Source organism: Sus scrofa, chromosome 12 (assembly GCF_054392235.1).
Source record: "Sus scrofa isolate SSC_HxYL_T2T_F1_AM1 chromosome 12, Sscrofa_HxYL_maternal_Yorkshire_Landrace_v2.0, whole genome shotgun sequence".
Classification (NCBI taxonomy): domain Eukaryota; kingdom Metazoa; phylum Chordata; class Mammalia; order Artiodactyla; family Suidae; genus Sus; species Sus scrofa.
Genome location: NC_139394.1, coordinates 46298474 through 46312868, shown reverse-complemented (window position 1 = coordinate 46312868; position 14395 = coordinate 46298474). Strand labels below are relative to the sequence as shown.

General features: G+C 49.6%; 1 protein-coding gene across 1 annotated transcript in view; it reads right to left on the bottom strand.

Moving 5' to 3' along the window:
- ASIC2 (acid sensing ion channel subunit 2) overlaps window positions 1-14395 on the bottom strand; it is a 276331-nt gene that overhangs the window by 71323 nt on the left and 190613 nt on the right. The gene's annotated exons all lie outside the window — the stretch shown is intronic.

Below are 14395 nucleotides of genomic sequence, written 5' to 3'. Positions count from 1 at the left end.
TTTTGAGCTCTGGCTTCCAGAACGGTAAGGGAATACATTTGTGCTGTGTGATGCCACCAAGTTGGTGGCAATCTGTTCCTGCAGCAATCAGAAACTCACTCCAGTCAGCTAAGCCAAGTCCTTACGTTGGTCTCCAAAACCACAGAATGAGATTATGAAGTGAGTCCAACTCCTCTTCTTTTTATTTACTAACTTCTCTGCTGGGCCGTGAGCTGCGGCGAGGAGCTCAGGAGAAGGAAAACATGATGATACAGCAGGTGACCTGAAAACACAGGGCTTGCCTGGAAGTCCTTTGGAGCTGCAGGAGCTCGGCAGCTGGAAGAGCAGCTCCTCGCCTTTCTCTCTTTGGCAGGAGAAATGGCCCCCGGCAGCGAGGGGTGGGAGGGGTGGCAGAAAAGGATGCGACGGCAGACCCTGGCCCATCCCATGTGTGGGCTCTCAAAACTGGGGAGGGGGCGGGGTACACTTATGGGCTAGATCAGCCTATCCTGGGTCTCCTTCTCTGTCTTTCTCTTTGCAGACAGCTTGAAGAACGGGCTGTCCCAAATGCAAACCTCATGGAAGCAACACTGACAGAGGAATGGATAAAGACGTGGCACATATACAATGGAATATTACTCAGGCATAAAAAAGAATGAAAAATACCATTTGCAGCAACACGGATGGGCCTAGAAATTACCATACTAAGTGAAGTTAGTCAGAGAAAGACAAACATCATATGATAAAACTTACATGTAGAATCAAAAAAAACAAACTTACTTGCAGAATAGAAGCAGACTCATCGATTTTGAAAAACGTATGGTTACCAAAGGGGACGAGTGGGGCTGGGGTTGGGATTGGGATATGCACTCTGAGGTGTATGGAGTAATTGGCCAACAGGGACCTGCTGGATAGCACAGAAAACGCTACCCAATATTCTGTGATAATCTATGTGGGAAAGAATCTGAGAGCGAATGGACGTGTGTCCATGGCTACCTGCATCCCGTGTTGTGCAGCAGAAATGATCATTACCTTGTAAATCAACTTGGCTTCAATAAAACTTTAAAAAATGAGAAAACAAATAAACAACGACAACAAAATCAAAATGCAAACCTGAGTAATGTATAAGGAGCCCAGTCTCCTTAACCCACCTCCCTTCCTTGCTTGCTCTGGGCAGCCCTCTGCTTTCTGGTACCACGTGGTCTCACCCACCAGGACCACTGCACCGGATGCTGCTGATGCCTGCTCTGCACGGAGGCACAGGCATCTCCTTCTGTCTAGAACATCTTTCTACTCGGTCCACTCGACCATCTCTCTGCTCATCACTGAAGATGCAGCCCCCAGCCCCGCCCAGAGCAGCACCTCCTTCCTGGTTGTATTCGTCACCTGTGCCTGATAAAGCCTCTGCCACGCCATGTCCTAATCCTTTATCTCCCTGTCTTTTCCTCCAGGCTGGAGCATCGTGAGACCAAGTCCCGAGCTTTCTCTGTGGATTTCAGAGACCCTGCACAGGGCTGGGCATCTAGCAGGCACCCAGGGAAGGCCTGTGGAATGCACAGGTGAGAGGTTTGTAACTCAAACCCTCACTTATTTATTAATGGGCAAAGCCAACCTAGAATCTAGGTCAAGGAAGGTGCTGGAGGTGGAGAACGGGGACAGGATGGGCAAATGCGGGGGACATGGGGGGAGGGACGTGAGATTGGCAGTCAGGAAGATGGGGGGGTGTCAGCACTGGGGCCATAGCATGGGGAGATTTGGGGGACACACTCTAAAGCTGGCAGAGAAGAGATAGACGAGGACGGATGGGCAAGGGCCAGGCACGGGAATGCACAGGACCCAGGACAGCCTGGCGTCCAGGGACCAAGGCAGGGTGGGGGGGGTCCAAGGTCGGGGGTTCAGGAAAGGGTTGCCAGGCGGACAGGAACCAGCGGGACAGATAGGCAGGACTTTCACAACCGGGATGAGGAGTCCAGTGGCTGCCGTGCGGTTTAGGCCAGGAATCCTTTCATCTACCTCTTCAAGGAGCAGGAGAGAATTCCAGGCAGCCTCCCAACCCCTTCCACTTGCTTCCACCAGCCTCAGCTCTCCCGCCATCTTTACCCAAAGGCTCCATCTGGACTCCGGCCCCTCCGTGGTTTGGGGTCAGTCTTTCCCACACTCGGTGGGTGCCTCAAGACAAGAGCGCGCTTCTTGCTCATTCCAGCTCATTTCTGGGTCCATGACCCAGCCCAGGGCCTGGCCCACAGGTGCAAGGGGGAGGGGGCTGCGGGAGAGGAGGATGGGTGGGAAGAGGAGGGTTGAGTAGCCAGCTTTCGGGGCTGTGTTTTCTAAGGTCTGCCCCAGAGAGGGCTTGAGGAGAGGCCGAGGACCCCGAAGAACAGGCTTGGCCAGGGGAGGGGGGAGAAGGGGGAACGCAGTGAACGCACAGTGATGCTGGGATTCAGGGATGCTCGTACTTGGGTGAACCGAAAGCTCGTTCAATGAGCTGCAGAGGGAGAGAAGCCAAAACGTGTCTTCCAGAGCTACCTGGAGCTGTGCGCCTGCTTTATAAGTGAGCTTAAGAAACCTGAGACCCAGTAAGCCAGGCTGGGGGGAGGTACCCGTGGTTACAGGGAGAAATGAGAAATGAAGCCGTCGTGTCAGAAGTGCCATGAGTAATGGGCAAAGCAGACAGCCAGGCATGCCCACCTTAGCGAGAGCTGCCCAAGGCTACCCAGACTGCATTAGGGTTCGAAGGGGAGTTTTTTTCAGAAGCAGCAGGGGCTAGAGCAGCGTAAATTCCTAATGTATTCTCATTATCATTACAAACATGCAGCCACTAGATGGGCAGAGGCAGAAGAGCGTGATGAAGAAGGTCTCTGTCCTCCCCAGGACAGCGCCACCTAGAGGAAGCTTCTGCCAAGATGGACTATTCCGTGGAGTTCCAGCTGCGGCACGACAGGAAGGGCCGCGTCTCTGCAGTGCCAGGATGCAGGTTGGATCTCTGGACTGGCACAGTGGGTCAAGGGATCTGGTGTTGCCACAGCTGTGGCATAGGTCACAACTGCAGCTCGCATCTAATTTCTGGCCGGGGAACTCTATATGCCGTGGGGTGGGCAGAAAAGAAAAAAGATGGAATATTCTAGAACCTGTATTATCCAACCTGGTACTGGTAGCCACAGGAAATGTGAAGAGTGCAACTGAAGAAATGAATTTATGATTAAATAAAGTAATATATACCCCCAGCTTTACTGAGCCATCATTGACAAATAAAATTGTATGACACTTAAGTCCACGATGGAATGATTTGATATACATTGTGAAAGAATCCCTTCCCCATTGGGTTAATTAATATATCCATCACCTCACATATTTACCTATTTTTGGTGTGCTTTATTTATTGTTAATCCAACCAATTTGAATTAATTAAGCCTAAATTTAAGCAGCCACCACCAAATGTTTCAACGCCAAGTTGCTTCAAAGAATGCCGTGAAGGATTTGCTTACCCATCATGCAAACCAGGATTCACAGCCCCCGAGAGCGCGAGAGAGTGCAGGGGAGGGGAAGTTACTACACACCTGCTGTTAGGAGCCCTTGTTCATTGGGACCAAGCCAAAGCCCTCGACAGCCTAACACGAAAGATGATGCTGAATCTGGGGGAGGAGGGGGAGGGTAAGGAGCTGTCCAGCCTGCAGAAGCCAGAGTCTGCCAGCCCCTTTCGGGAGCAGGGCCACGGGCAGCGCCAGGTGAGGTCTACCTGTGAAGCATCCTCTGTGCCCGTGGCAAGGGCAGGGGAGCTCCGCGGGAGGAGACGGGGAGTGCCGGGCAGCATGCATAATGGGGCAGGAAAGTACATCGCAATAAAAGAGGCTTACATCTTTAATCTCTGCAAATTACAGGAAGCATGCCGAGGCCATAAACACTGGAGAGAAGTAGGCAAAGAAGCTTCTCTAAAAATCTGGGAGGCATTTTCTAGGCTAAAGCAGGGATGTGCTGGTACAAAGCAATCTTGGGTGGCATGAGGCTGTTTTGTAACAGTGGCTAGGAGCGCTGGCTTAGGAGGGGAGGGTGGAGGGGGGCTGGCTGCACGGTGGGTGGTGGGATGCATTTCAGTGCAGGCTGGCTCTGTCTGTCCCCTTACCCATGCTGTCCCCTCTGCTCTCTGCCCTGGGAGCTGCCCTTGTATAACATGCACTGTTGGGCTCCCTTGCCCTCCAGCTTCTGGTTGGCTTCAGCCAGTGGTGAGTCCGGGTAGGAAACTGGAGGACAGGAGAGTCAGGCTGGGCTAGTCACTCTCCCAACTCTATTTGCTGGTTCCTGTGGGTTAGCTGTGTGTCACTTTGGAAGGGCGCAGCTCTGGGTTGGGGCCTTGCGAGGGGGCACTCTCCACTCTGATTTTGGCTTTCCTAAGCTCGGTCATGGCTCTTCCTGCTCCCCGGCCCCATCAGCACTGCCTTCCCTAAGCCTCGCTCACACCCTTGTGAGGGGCCCTTCATTCATCTTCTCTTGTTCGGCCCAGTCTGTGGCGCTGTCGATTTCCTGGTTGGATCCTGATGGGCAAAGTCCCCAGGGTGGGTAGAGGGCATCTATTCGCCTCCCGGAGACAGCGGGAGGCCCCTCTGCCTCACCATCCACTGAAGAGCAGCCTCTGGTTGGGGCACTTGGGGAGGGAGACCTCACTCCCTGTAGGGGTGGCCCCTGGTTTTACCAAGTTCATCCTTGCATTGAGTTGAAAACTGCCGGCATATAGATTTTACCCCTGGTTTCTAGCTGCATCCCTTTTTCCAGGATCTGAAGGTGCTTAATGTGACCGCAGTTTTCTTGTTTTCCTGCTAACCTTCCCCAGCAGAGCTGATCTCAGTGCATCTTCATTTCTGAAGACCCCACTAATTGAGGTGCCCTCAGGGGTGGGCACGGCCTGGCCAGGCTTCTGTGGGGAGGGAGGAGCCTGGGACCCTCTCCCTGTCTCCCCTAGGAGAGCCAGCTGCCCTGCATGTCTTATGGAGTTCGGGGGACCCACCTGCATGCTGAGCAGGGCCCAGGTGGGCAGGGCTTGTGCCCAGAGACAGAATGTCCCTTTCCTAAAGGAGCAAACCAGGCGTGCCGAGTCAGTGGACATGCCCCTTCTACCTGGGGGGTCAGAGCCAGGGAGTGCCTGGGACCTTTGGTGAGATGCTTGGGGCTCTGGGCTCAGGCAGGGTGAGGTCAAGTCCAACTTTGTGGCCTTTGGCAGGTTATTTCATCTCTTGGAGCCTCATTTTTCTGTAAAATATGCAGAATGGGTTGCAACGTAGAAATGGATGAAGCCTGCGTGCTCTCATCTCAGAGCTCAAGGGAAAGCCCACTGATCCTGTGACAGTGAGACAATCACAGGGGTCACGGTCCAGCCCAAACCCTTGAGAGCCCTGGTAGAATGGGCCTGCCAAATGCAATGGCGCCCCTCGAGGGCTGGGCCATGAGAGGTGTCATCTTGATCCCTCATGCTCCCCTGGCTCGTACAGAGAAATCCAGGGCCCGAAGCCCAGGTGGGGCCCGGTGAAGAGGAGCAGGAAAGCATATCAAGAAAAGCATGGGCTCTGAAATCACGGAGACCTGGGTCTGACTCCCAGCCCCACTCCCTAACAGCTGTGTGACCTCAGGCAAGTTCCAATGCCTCTCTGGGCCTTGCAAAAGGGGACTGATCTCTCAGGTTACTTTCAGCGTTAACATTTTATGAGCTGGGGATCACGCCCAAGCCTCTAGCCTCATGGCATCTTGTTTTAATTTCCTGAGAAACGCATTTTAAAACAGTAGACTGGGCTGTTCAGCACGCAGGTCAGGTCAGAACGGTGGTTTTTTTTCTAAAGACAGGACAAAGAACCCACGAGTTGCTGCCTTGATAAAAACGGCCAAAGCATCTCTTGTCCTCCCTTGCGGCCCTGCACTGCCCCTCCCAGACAGGCCCAGTTGAGCAGCATCCTGGGTGAGAAAATCCAAAGCCGGCCTGGAGAAGGTATGCTCACGCCTGATTGCTCCCGAGTGACATTTTGAGGCGAGCTGAGCTTCTGGAGGAAGAAAAATCAGTGTTGAGCCCCCAGGCTGGAGGGGCTGCAATTATGTCTGTGCAGGGCTGAGCTGTTCTCACCAACAGCTCAAGGGGCCACAAAAGTTTGGTGATGGCTGCAAATCCCAGCCCCCTCCGGCAGAGCCACAGAACACACTAGCATTTAAAAGGCCCTACAAACCTGTTCACCCTCTGATAAACTGACTGGTACCCAAAGCAAACTTTTTTCGGTTCCTTTTCTTTTTCTTTTTTTTTTTTTTTTTTGTCTTTTTGCCTTTTCTAGGGCTGCTCCAATGGCATATGGAGGTTCCCAGGCTAGGGGTCTAATCAGAGCTGTAGCCACCAGCCTACGCCAGAGCCACAGCAACGCCAGATCTGAGCCGCATCTGTGACCTACACCACAGCTCACGGCAACGCCAGGTCTTTAACCCACTGAGCGAAGCCAGGGATCGAACCTGCAACCTCATGGTTCCTAGTCGGATTCGTTTCTGCTGCGCCAAGACGGGAACTCCATGGTTCCTTTTCTTTTTCTTCATTTTTAAGGAGCAGTTGTTCTTGGCAGGAAGAACCAAGGAGCAAATCAGAAGATAGGGATTCAGGGAGTTCCCGTCATGGCTCAGCAGAAACGAATCTGACTAGGATCCATGAGGATGCAGGTTCAATCCCCAGCCTCACTCAGTGAGTTAAGGATCCGGTGTTGCCATGAGCTGTGGTGTAGGTTGCAGACGAGGCTCGGATCTGGCATTGCTGTGGCTCTGGTGTAGGCCAGCGGCTACAGCTCCGATTCGACCCCTAGCCTGGGAACCTCTGTATGCCATGGGTGCGGTCCTAAAAAGACCAAAAAAAAAAAAAAAAAAAAAAAGAAGAAGAAGAAGATAGGGATTCAAAACTTAGGCATGAGATCCTGGGAAAGTCATTCAGCATCTTGGAGACTTGCTTTACCACATCGGCGAAGTGGGTTAAATGATGAGAACTGCCCTGCCTACATCATGAGACTCTGTGAGGAGCAAAGGACAGTCCACAGGCCGTGTGCCTTATATACTGTAGAGTGACGTGCTTGTGTTGGCAAAGACCACAGTTCATGTCAGGTCTCGGTTATGCCACAGAGATGTGGGGTCCACTCTGAAAGCATCCCTGTTAAACGGAATATTTGCAAAACACACATTAGCAAAGGCACCCAGTGTGGAGTTGGGTCTAGTCTCATTATAAAAAGATTTGTTCCAAGGATTCTTTAAATAATGAGTTTCCCTAGATCATTCAGGCTCAGAGATTATAAATTACTTGCTAACAGGGCTGATCGTCTGGGTGGGCAACCAGTGTGCAGGAAAAAGTGGCATGTCTCTGAAACGACAGGGGAAGTTGGTGGATGATTGAGATTCTATTGATAAAAATTCTGTTTGCACACTCTGACGGCGGAAGTTAGATGCAACCACATTGCCGGAGAGATTAGGCGTAGAGATTGTGGGGTGACTACAGAATTCAAACTCACTCAAAGCATTACCAAATTCATAGCAACTTTTTCTGATCGAGTATTTTCAATCAATAATGCAAAAAGCATGATATTCATGTGGAGGTGATGTCTGAGCAATAGTTTGATGCTAAAAAGGCATCCTTGTACTTCTAAAAGGTTGGAAATAATGATATAGATCAGAGATGCTTCTTTTCTTTTTTTTTTTTTTTTCTTTTTGGGGCCGCAACTGTGGCATATAGAAGTTCCCAGACTAGGGGTCAAATGGGAGCTGCAGCTGCTGGCCTACACCACACGTCAACACCAGATCCAAGCTGCATCGGTGACCTACCCTGCAGCTTGTGGCAACACTAGATCCTCAACCCTCTGAGTGAGGCCAGGTATCAAACCAGCATCCTCATGGACACTCTGTCGGGCTCTTAATCCGCTGAGCCACAAGGGGAGCTCCAGAGCTTCTTAGACTTGAATGGGAGTCACCGAGGACGCTATTACTGTGCAGATTTGGGTGGGGCCTGAGGTTGTGCCTTTCTAACAAGCTCCCGGGGGATGCCAATGCTGCCGGTGGGAGGGCCACACTTTGGGCAGCAGGACTCACAGAAGAATATCTGTGTTCTGGTGATCCGGCCTCTGCCTGCCTCTCCAGCCGCAGGTCGCACCCTTGACACCTGGGACTGTCCTTGGCCTTTGCTCCCAATTCCCGTCCCCCTGCCTGGCATGTCCCTGCCCAACGACCCACACCCTTCCTGACTCCGACACACCGCTCAGCCACCTGGCAAAGAGGCCTGAGGGTAGGACGGAGGTCATCTCTTCTCTGGACCCCCCCCCCCCCCCCGCCATTCCCTTTTCCTCCCTTCCAACCCTCATTATCCCCTCCTCGGCCTCCCAGGCTTCCTCTGTCCGACTTGGCGCTTGACGACGTTTCATTGTTTACACGTCTCCTGAGCAGACGGCAAACACCTGCCATCCCTTAAGGACCTTTACAGGAGAGCTGTCGAGTCAATGAATTTCCATCTCCTACCTAAAAGGAGCCCTCCAGAGAGTCCCTAGATGGTGAACGCTCTGCACACCTGGACAGGGCTTTACATCTGTATCCCTGAGCGGCTGGCAGGTAGTAGGCGCTCTTGGCAATTTCCTGACTAGGAAGACATGAACTCTGCGGCGGGTCTGTTTCATCTACTGCCTAGATGATCCCATCTGCGGCATGCAGAAACTCCCAGGCCAGGGATCGAACCTGAGCCACAGCGGTAACACCACCAGATCCTTAACTCCTAGGCTATCAGGGAACTCTGGCTGGGAGGTGTTTTTTTTTCGTTTTGTTTTGTTTTTGTCCTTTGTCCTTTTTTAGGGCTGTACCCACGGCACATGGAGGTTCCCAGGCTAGAGGTCTAATCGGAGCTGTAGTCACCTGCCTACGCCAGAGCCATAGCAACGCCAAAACAAAGCCACATCTGTGACCTACACACCACAGCTCATAGCAATGCTGGATCCCAAACCCACTGAGTGAGGCCAGGGATCGAACCCGCAACCTCATGGTTCCTAGTCAGATTCGTTTCTGCTGCGCCACGATGGGAACTCCTGGCTGAGGGTTTTAACTAGAGCATGTATATTTTCTGCGTAGCCCTTAGCACATGTATGAAGCAGATGATGAAAGTCAGGCTTCTTTTGGCTACGTCATGGATGCGTGTCTCCGCTAGTGCCTCTAACTATGGCATCACTTCTCCAGATTCCTTGGCACCTGTGGAGACCATCCATCCAGTACAAACGCCCACTCTGAGAGTGAGCTCAGAATCCCAGCTGGCTGAGGCAGGTTCCTGTGACCCAGACCCTCGGAGTTCAGACCAGAGCCCGCACCTCTCCTTCTGGCGAGGTCCTCAGTACCAGGTCCTAAGACGAGAGTCTTTCCTGGGAGCAGAGATGTCGGGGAAACCATAGCAACCATCCGCATCCACTCTCACTGTGTCCCATCTGTGATGGGGGCTGGGAACTGTGCTACCCTTGAGAGCTGCTCAGGCCTTCCAGCTACATGGAAAATTTATGATTATTTTTAATTTAATTTTAATTTTTATCGAAGCAATATATGTACATAATTTAAAAAGCCAAATGGTACCTCAAGGCTTTTAATGAAAAACAGTAGTTTCCTGCTCCACCTCTCCTGAACCCCCCCGTGTGCGCCTCTGCTGAGACAAGTACTCTCAATTCCTTGAGCTGTTTCTATGGCACTGATGTCCATATTTTCACAGACATCAACTGCTTGACAGGGCCACAGCAACTTTCTTTTTTTTCTCTTTAGGGCCACACTAAAGAGCAGCATATGGAGGTTCCTGGGCTAAGGGTTGAATTGAAGCTGCAGCAGCCAGCCTACACCACAGCCACAGCAACGCCACATCCAAGCTGTGTCTGCAACCTACACCACAGCTCATGGCAACGCCGGGTCCTTAACCCACTGAGTGAGGCCAGGGATCAAACCCACATCCTCACTGACTCTGTGTCGGGTTCCCAACCTGCTGAGCCACAACAGGAACTCCTATTTCTTGGTTTTTAACAATTTTAAATATTCTCTACTGAGTTTCTACCATGGGAGCTGAGGGTGTAGGCTTCTTATATGAAGGATCTTGCTATATATTTGCTTTCCTTTCACCCTCCTCTATATGCTTACATGATTATTTTGGTCAAATAGGTACCCAGCTTTTATATAATTATAATTATCTAAGTATTGCTCACACCCCAGCCTTATAGTATATAATGTTTTGGATCCCTTTCTCATGAAACTATTGTGTTTTTCCTGTTTTTTTATTTGTTTGTTTTGATGTGTTTGGCTTATACCCATCACACAAATGGGAAAAAAAAAAAAAAAAAGGTCAAACTCATAGAAAGCGCAGAAAAGTCATGACCAGGGGCTGGGCTGGGGATAATGGAGAGGCTGGTAAAAGTGTACAAACTTTCAGCTATAAGATGAAGAAGGTCCAAGGACTTAATGTAAAACCTGGTGACTTCAGTGGGTAACTCCATAGCATAGAATTGAAATTTGCCAAGAGCGTAGAACTTTATACAAGTATAAATACATGAATATATGTGAAACCAAATTCTACCCTCATACTTCATTTGTAGCTTGCAGGATACAGAGTTCTATCTTGGAAAAGAAAGATTCCTGCCCCCGCCCTTCCCCAAATTTGAAGGCATTGCGCCATTGTCTTCTGGCTTCAACTGCATCTGTTGAGAAGTCTATTCTGATTCTAGATCCTAGGGATGGGACTGGTTTTTTTTCCTCTTCAGAACCTTTTAAAGCTGTATGAGCATGAATTTCACAGGGATGTGTCTTGGTCTGGTGGTCTTGCCACTTATTGCAGATGGGATTGAGTGCATTCTTTCGATACAGAAAATCACGTGGGGCAGTTGGGAATTTTTCTTATTTTATTTCTTTGGCAACATTCTCTTCCCCACTCTCTCACTTTTGTTATTCTGGAACTCCTTGTTGTAGGATGTGGGACTTTTTGGATTTACCCTCTCATTTCCATATTTTTTTCCTCTCCCATTTTCCATCTGCTTGTCTTTTTGTTCAAGGCAATTTCCCCAATTCCAACCCTTCCGTGGGTTTAAAAAGATGTTTGTGATCATATTTTTAATTTCCAGGAGGTTTTTTTTTTTAACTTTTTCTTTGATGCTACTTTTTAATAGTATCTTTTTTTTTTTTTTTTTTTTTTTTTTTTGGCTATGCTTGCAGCATAGGGAAATTCCCAAGCCAGGGATTGAACCCATGCCACTGCAGTGACCTGAGCCACTTTAGTGACAATGCTGGATCTTTAACCTGCTGTGCCGCAAGGCAACTCCTAATAGCCTTCTATTTTAATAGCTGGTGTTTATGAATGCAGTATCGTTTCTTATCTCTTGAGAATTTTAATTAAAAGGGTTTGCTGTTTCCCCTGCTCCTTGCATTTATTTTTTAAATTATCAAACACATACTTAGTGCCTATTATTACTCAGGCACTTTTCTAAGTATTTCACAAATACTAACTCATTTCAGTCTTCCTAACAATCTTAAAGAGTAGATAAATAATATTATTCCCATTTTAGAGGTGATGGAACTGAGGCCTAGAGAGGTTAAGTAATTTTTCCAAGGTCCCGTAGCTGGTAAGGCATATAGCTGGGATTTTAGTCCAGGCTCTAGAGCTTGGGCCCTTAACCGTTTATCTCTGTTTCCTCCAACATTCTTTTTGGTTTGTTTGGCTTTGGTTCCTTTCCAGGTAGTAGTTTCCCTTGACTTTTTGACTGCCCATTCATAGTTAAGAGTTATTTAGAGGCGGCACAGTCTTCCTTGTGTGTGAGAGAATTGACTGCAGGATTTCTAGGGTGACGTAACTAGGTCATTTGTGTGGGAACTCTTGACTGTCATTCTCTGTGAATCTCTTCTTTTGAGCTTGTCCCCAGGAAGGGACTGCTCCAGACTTCTGGCTGGGGAGTGGATGGTGTAGATGAGTCTGGCTGGGAGTCTCACTACTCAGCAAGCAGAATTTCACCTTCTCTCCCTGTTTTTGGCACCTCACTGGTGCTCCCAGCAATGCCAGACCCTTAACCCACTGAGGGAGGCCAGGGATCGAACCCGCATCCTTACGGATACTACTCAGGTTTATTACTGCTGAGCCACAAAGGGAACTCCCTCAAACTTACCTTTTGCTGGGGTTCAGAGAGAGATTTGCCTGGCTGCTTTGGGCCATGGGAAGCTATCTGGGGGGCCACATAACTTAACAAATCCTCCTAGCTCCAGCTGCACCTCTCATTCCCGTTGTCAGCGATGTCTGATGCCTTCAATCCCTGATCCTTTCTGGGATGGAGGGTGTCTATGGTGAGAGCTGGGTGGCTTTAATCAATTCCCCTGGGAAGACCCTGACCCTTCAGCCTCAGCTGTGCCAAGTCAGTTACCCTCTGTTCTCCATTTTCCAAAAATGTGCCCATATCTACTGTTGACTTCTCTCCCATCTTCTTTGTCTTTGTGGGTTTATATTAAAAAACAAAACAAAACCAAAAAACCCTTGATTGCCATTTCGAGGAGGTTTGGGGAAGGAGCCTCCATAAAAACTTCTGTTCATTCCACTGTGTCCAACCAGACATCTAACCTGGTAACTTTCCTGAGGCTCTGGAGCTCAGCAGGCTCCTTTCACCATCCCAGGAGCCGGGAAGAGATGCTTGGAGCTGGTCCCTGGGATGTGCACAGCCACAGGACCAAAGGACGGTTTGCGTTCCCAATCAATCACCCACTCAAAGTGGCTTTCAAACTGGGTTCCTTGGAGCCCAGGGGCTCCTCGGTGCATGTCTTGGGGTCCACCACAGTGAGCGGGGAGAAATCCAATCGGAGGTCCCCATTTCCAGTTGATCCGGAGCCCCTCTCCCTTTATCTGTGTTATATATCGGGGCTGTGCTACAGCTTTTGTTCCATGCAAGGATTCTGCCATGGGGGAAAAAAAAAGGGAGGAAAAAATAGAAAAGGAGAACGGCAACAGACCTATCATTATATGCCATTCTGTCTCCAAAGATGTCACTGGAACATTTTTTTTTTTCTGCGCTATTTTCATGGCAGTGCTTTTATAATCACATTTTGAACATTAAAGGCATGTAGTGGAAGGAGAATTGCTTTGGGGTCCATAAGAGTATTTTCAGCGTGGTTCAAGCACTTAACGAGGCGTGTGTTCTTGGGGAGCTTCCTCAGCCTCTCTGGGCTCCAGGGTCTTTCTCTCTCCGTGGGGATGATGACACCTCGTTAGGAGGGTCACTTGGAGGATTCATGGGATGGAATGTTCCTGGCATGTAAGAGCTACTTTAACCTTAATTTCTCCCTCCCCCTGGCCCCGTCGGTGGGCACGATTTCAGCAACTTTTTTCTCTCTCTCAACAAATACATCAGCAAATACGTATTGCCCTGGTGTACAGCAGTGAGCAGGCATCCAAATCCCTGACCTCTTGGAGCATGTGTTTCAGGAGAGGGGGACTGACCACAAAAAAGAAGTCAGTAAATGATATGGTACACTTAAAGTTGACACATGACATGGAACAAAGGACAAGGACAGCAGATAAGGAGGGGTGAGGAGTGGGGTAGGGGGCAGTTTTAAATAAGGTTGTCAGGGTAGGTGAGATCTGAGCAAAGACGTGATGGAGGCAGGCAAAGAGCCACGTGGGTGTGAGCAGGAAATGCTAGGCAAACGGCATGGAGAATGCAGAGGCTCTAAGGCAAGTCTTCCTGGAATGTACGAGGAAGCACTTGGAAGCCCGTGTGGCTACAATCAAGTGAACACGAAGACGGAGTAGGAGCGGATGAGGCAGGGGAGATAATATGGGGCAAGATAGTGACCTCTAATTAGACCATAGACTTGCAAAAATAATTCCTTTGTTCAAAAATACAATATCAGGCATAGTTCCCATTATAGCTCAGTGGGTTAAGAACCTGATATAGTCCCCATGAGGATGTGGGTAGGATCCCTGGCCTCACTCAGTGGGCTACGGATTTGGCATTGCCGTGGCTGTGGTGAGGCCAGCAGGTGCAGCTCCGATTCGATCCCTAGCCTGGGAACTTCCATATGCCGCAGGTGCGGCCATAAAATATATATATATATATATAACATATATATATAACATATATATAAATATATATATAAAGCATATTATACATATATAATATCAAACTTGTTTTTCTACAATCCTAGGGTTTGGGGTCATCGAGGGAGAGTTTACTTGGTAAAATGGATATTCTGCATCAGAATGAATGAAGGTACAACTTTTGAGCCTCTCTATCTAGAAGGTGAGTTCATCAGAGCTCCCTGCACACAGAGTCTCATCTGCTCAGATACAACCCCTTGCCACTCCCCGCCGCTGCCCCTGCTTTCCCAGCAGCGCCATTCACTGGACTGCCTACCCCGCTGCCATCCATCCCCCTTCCTC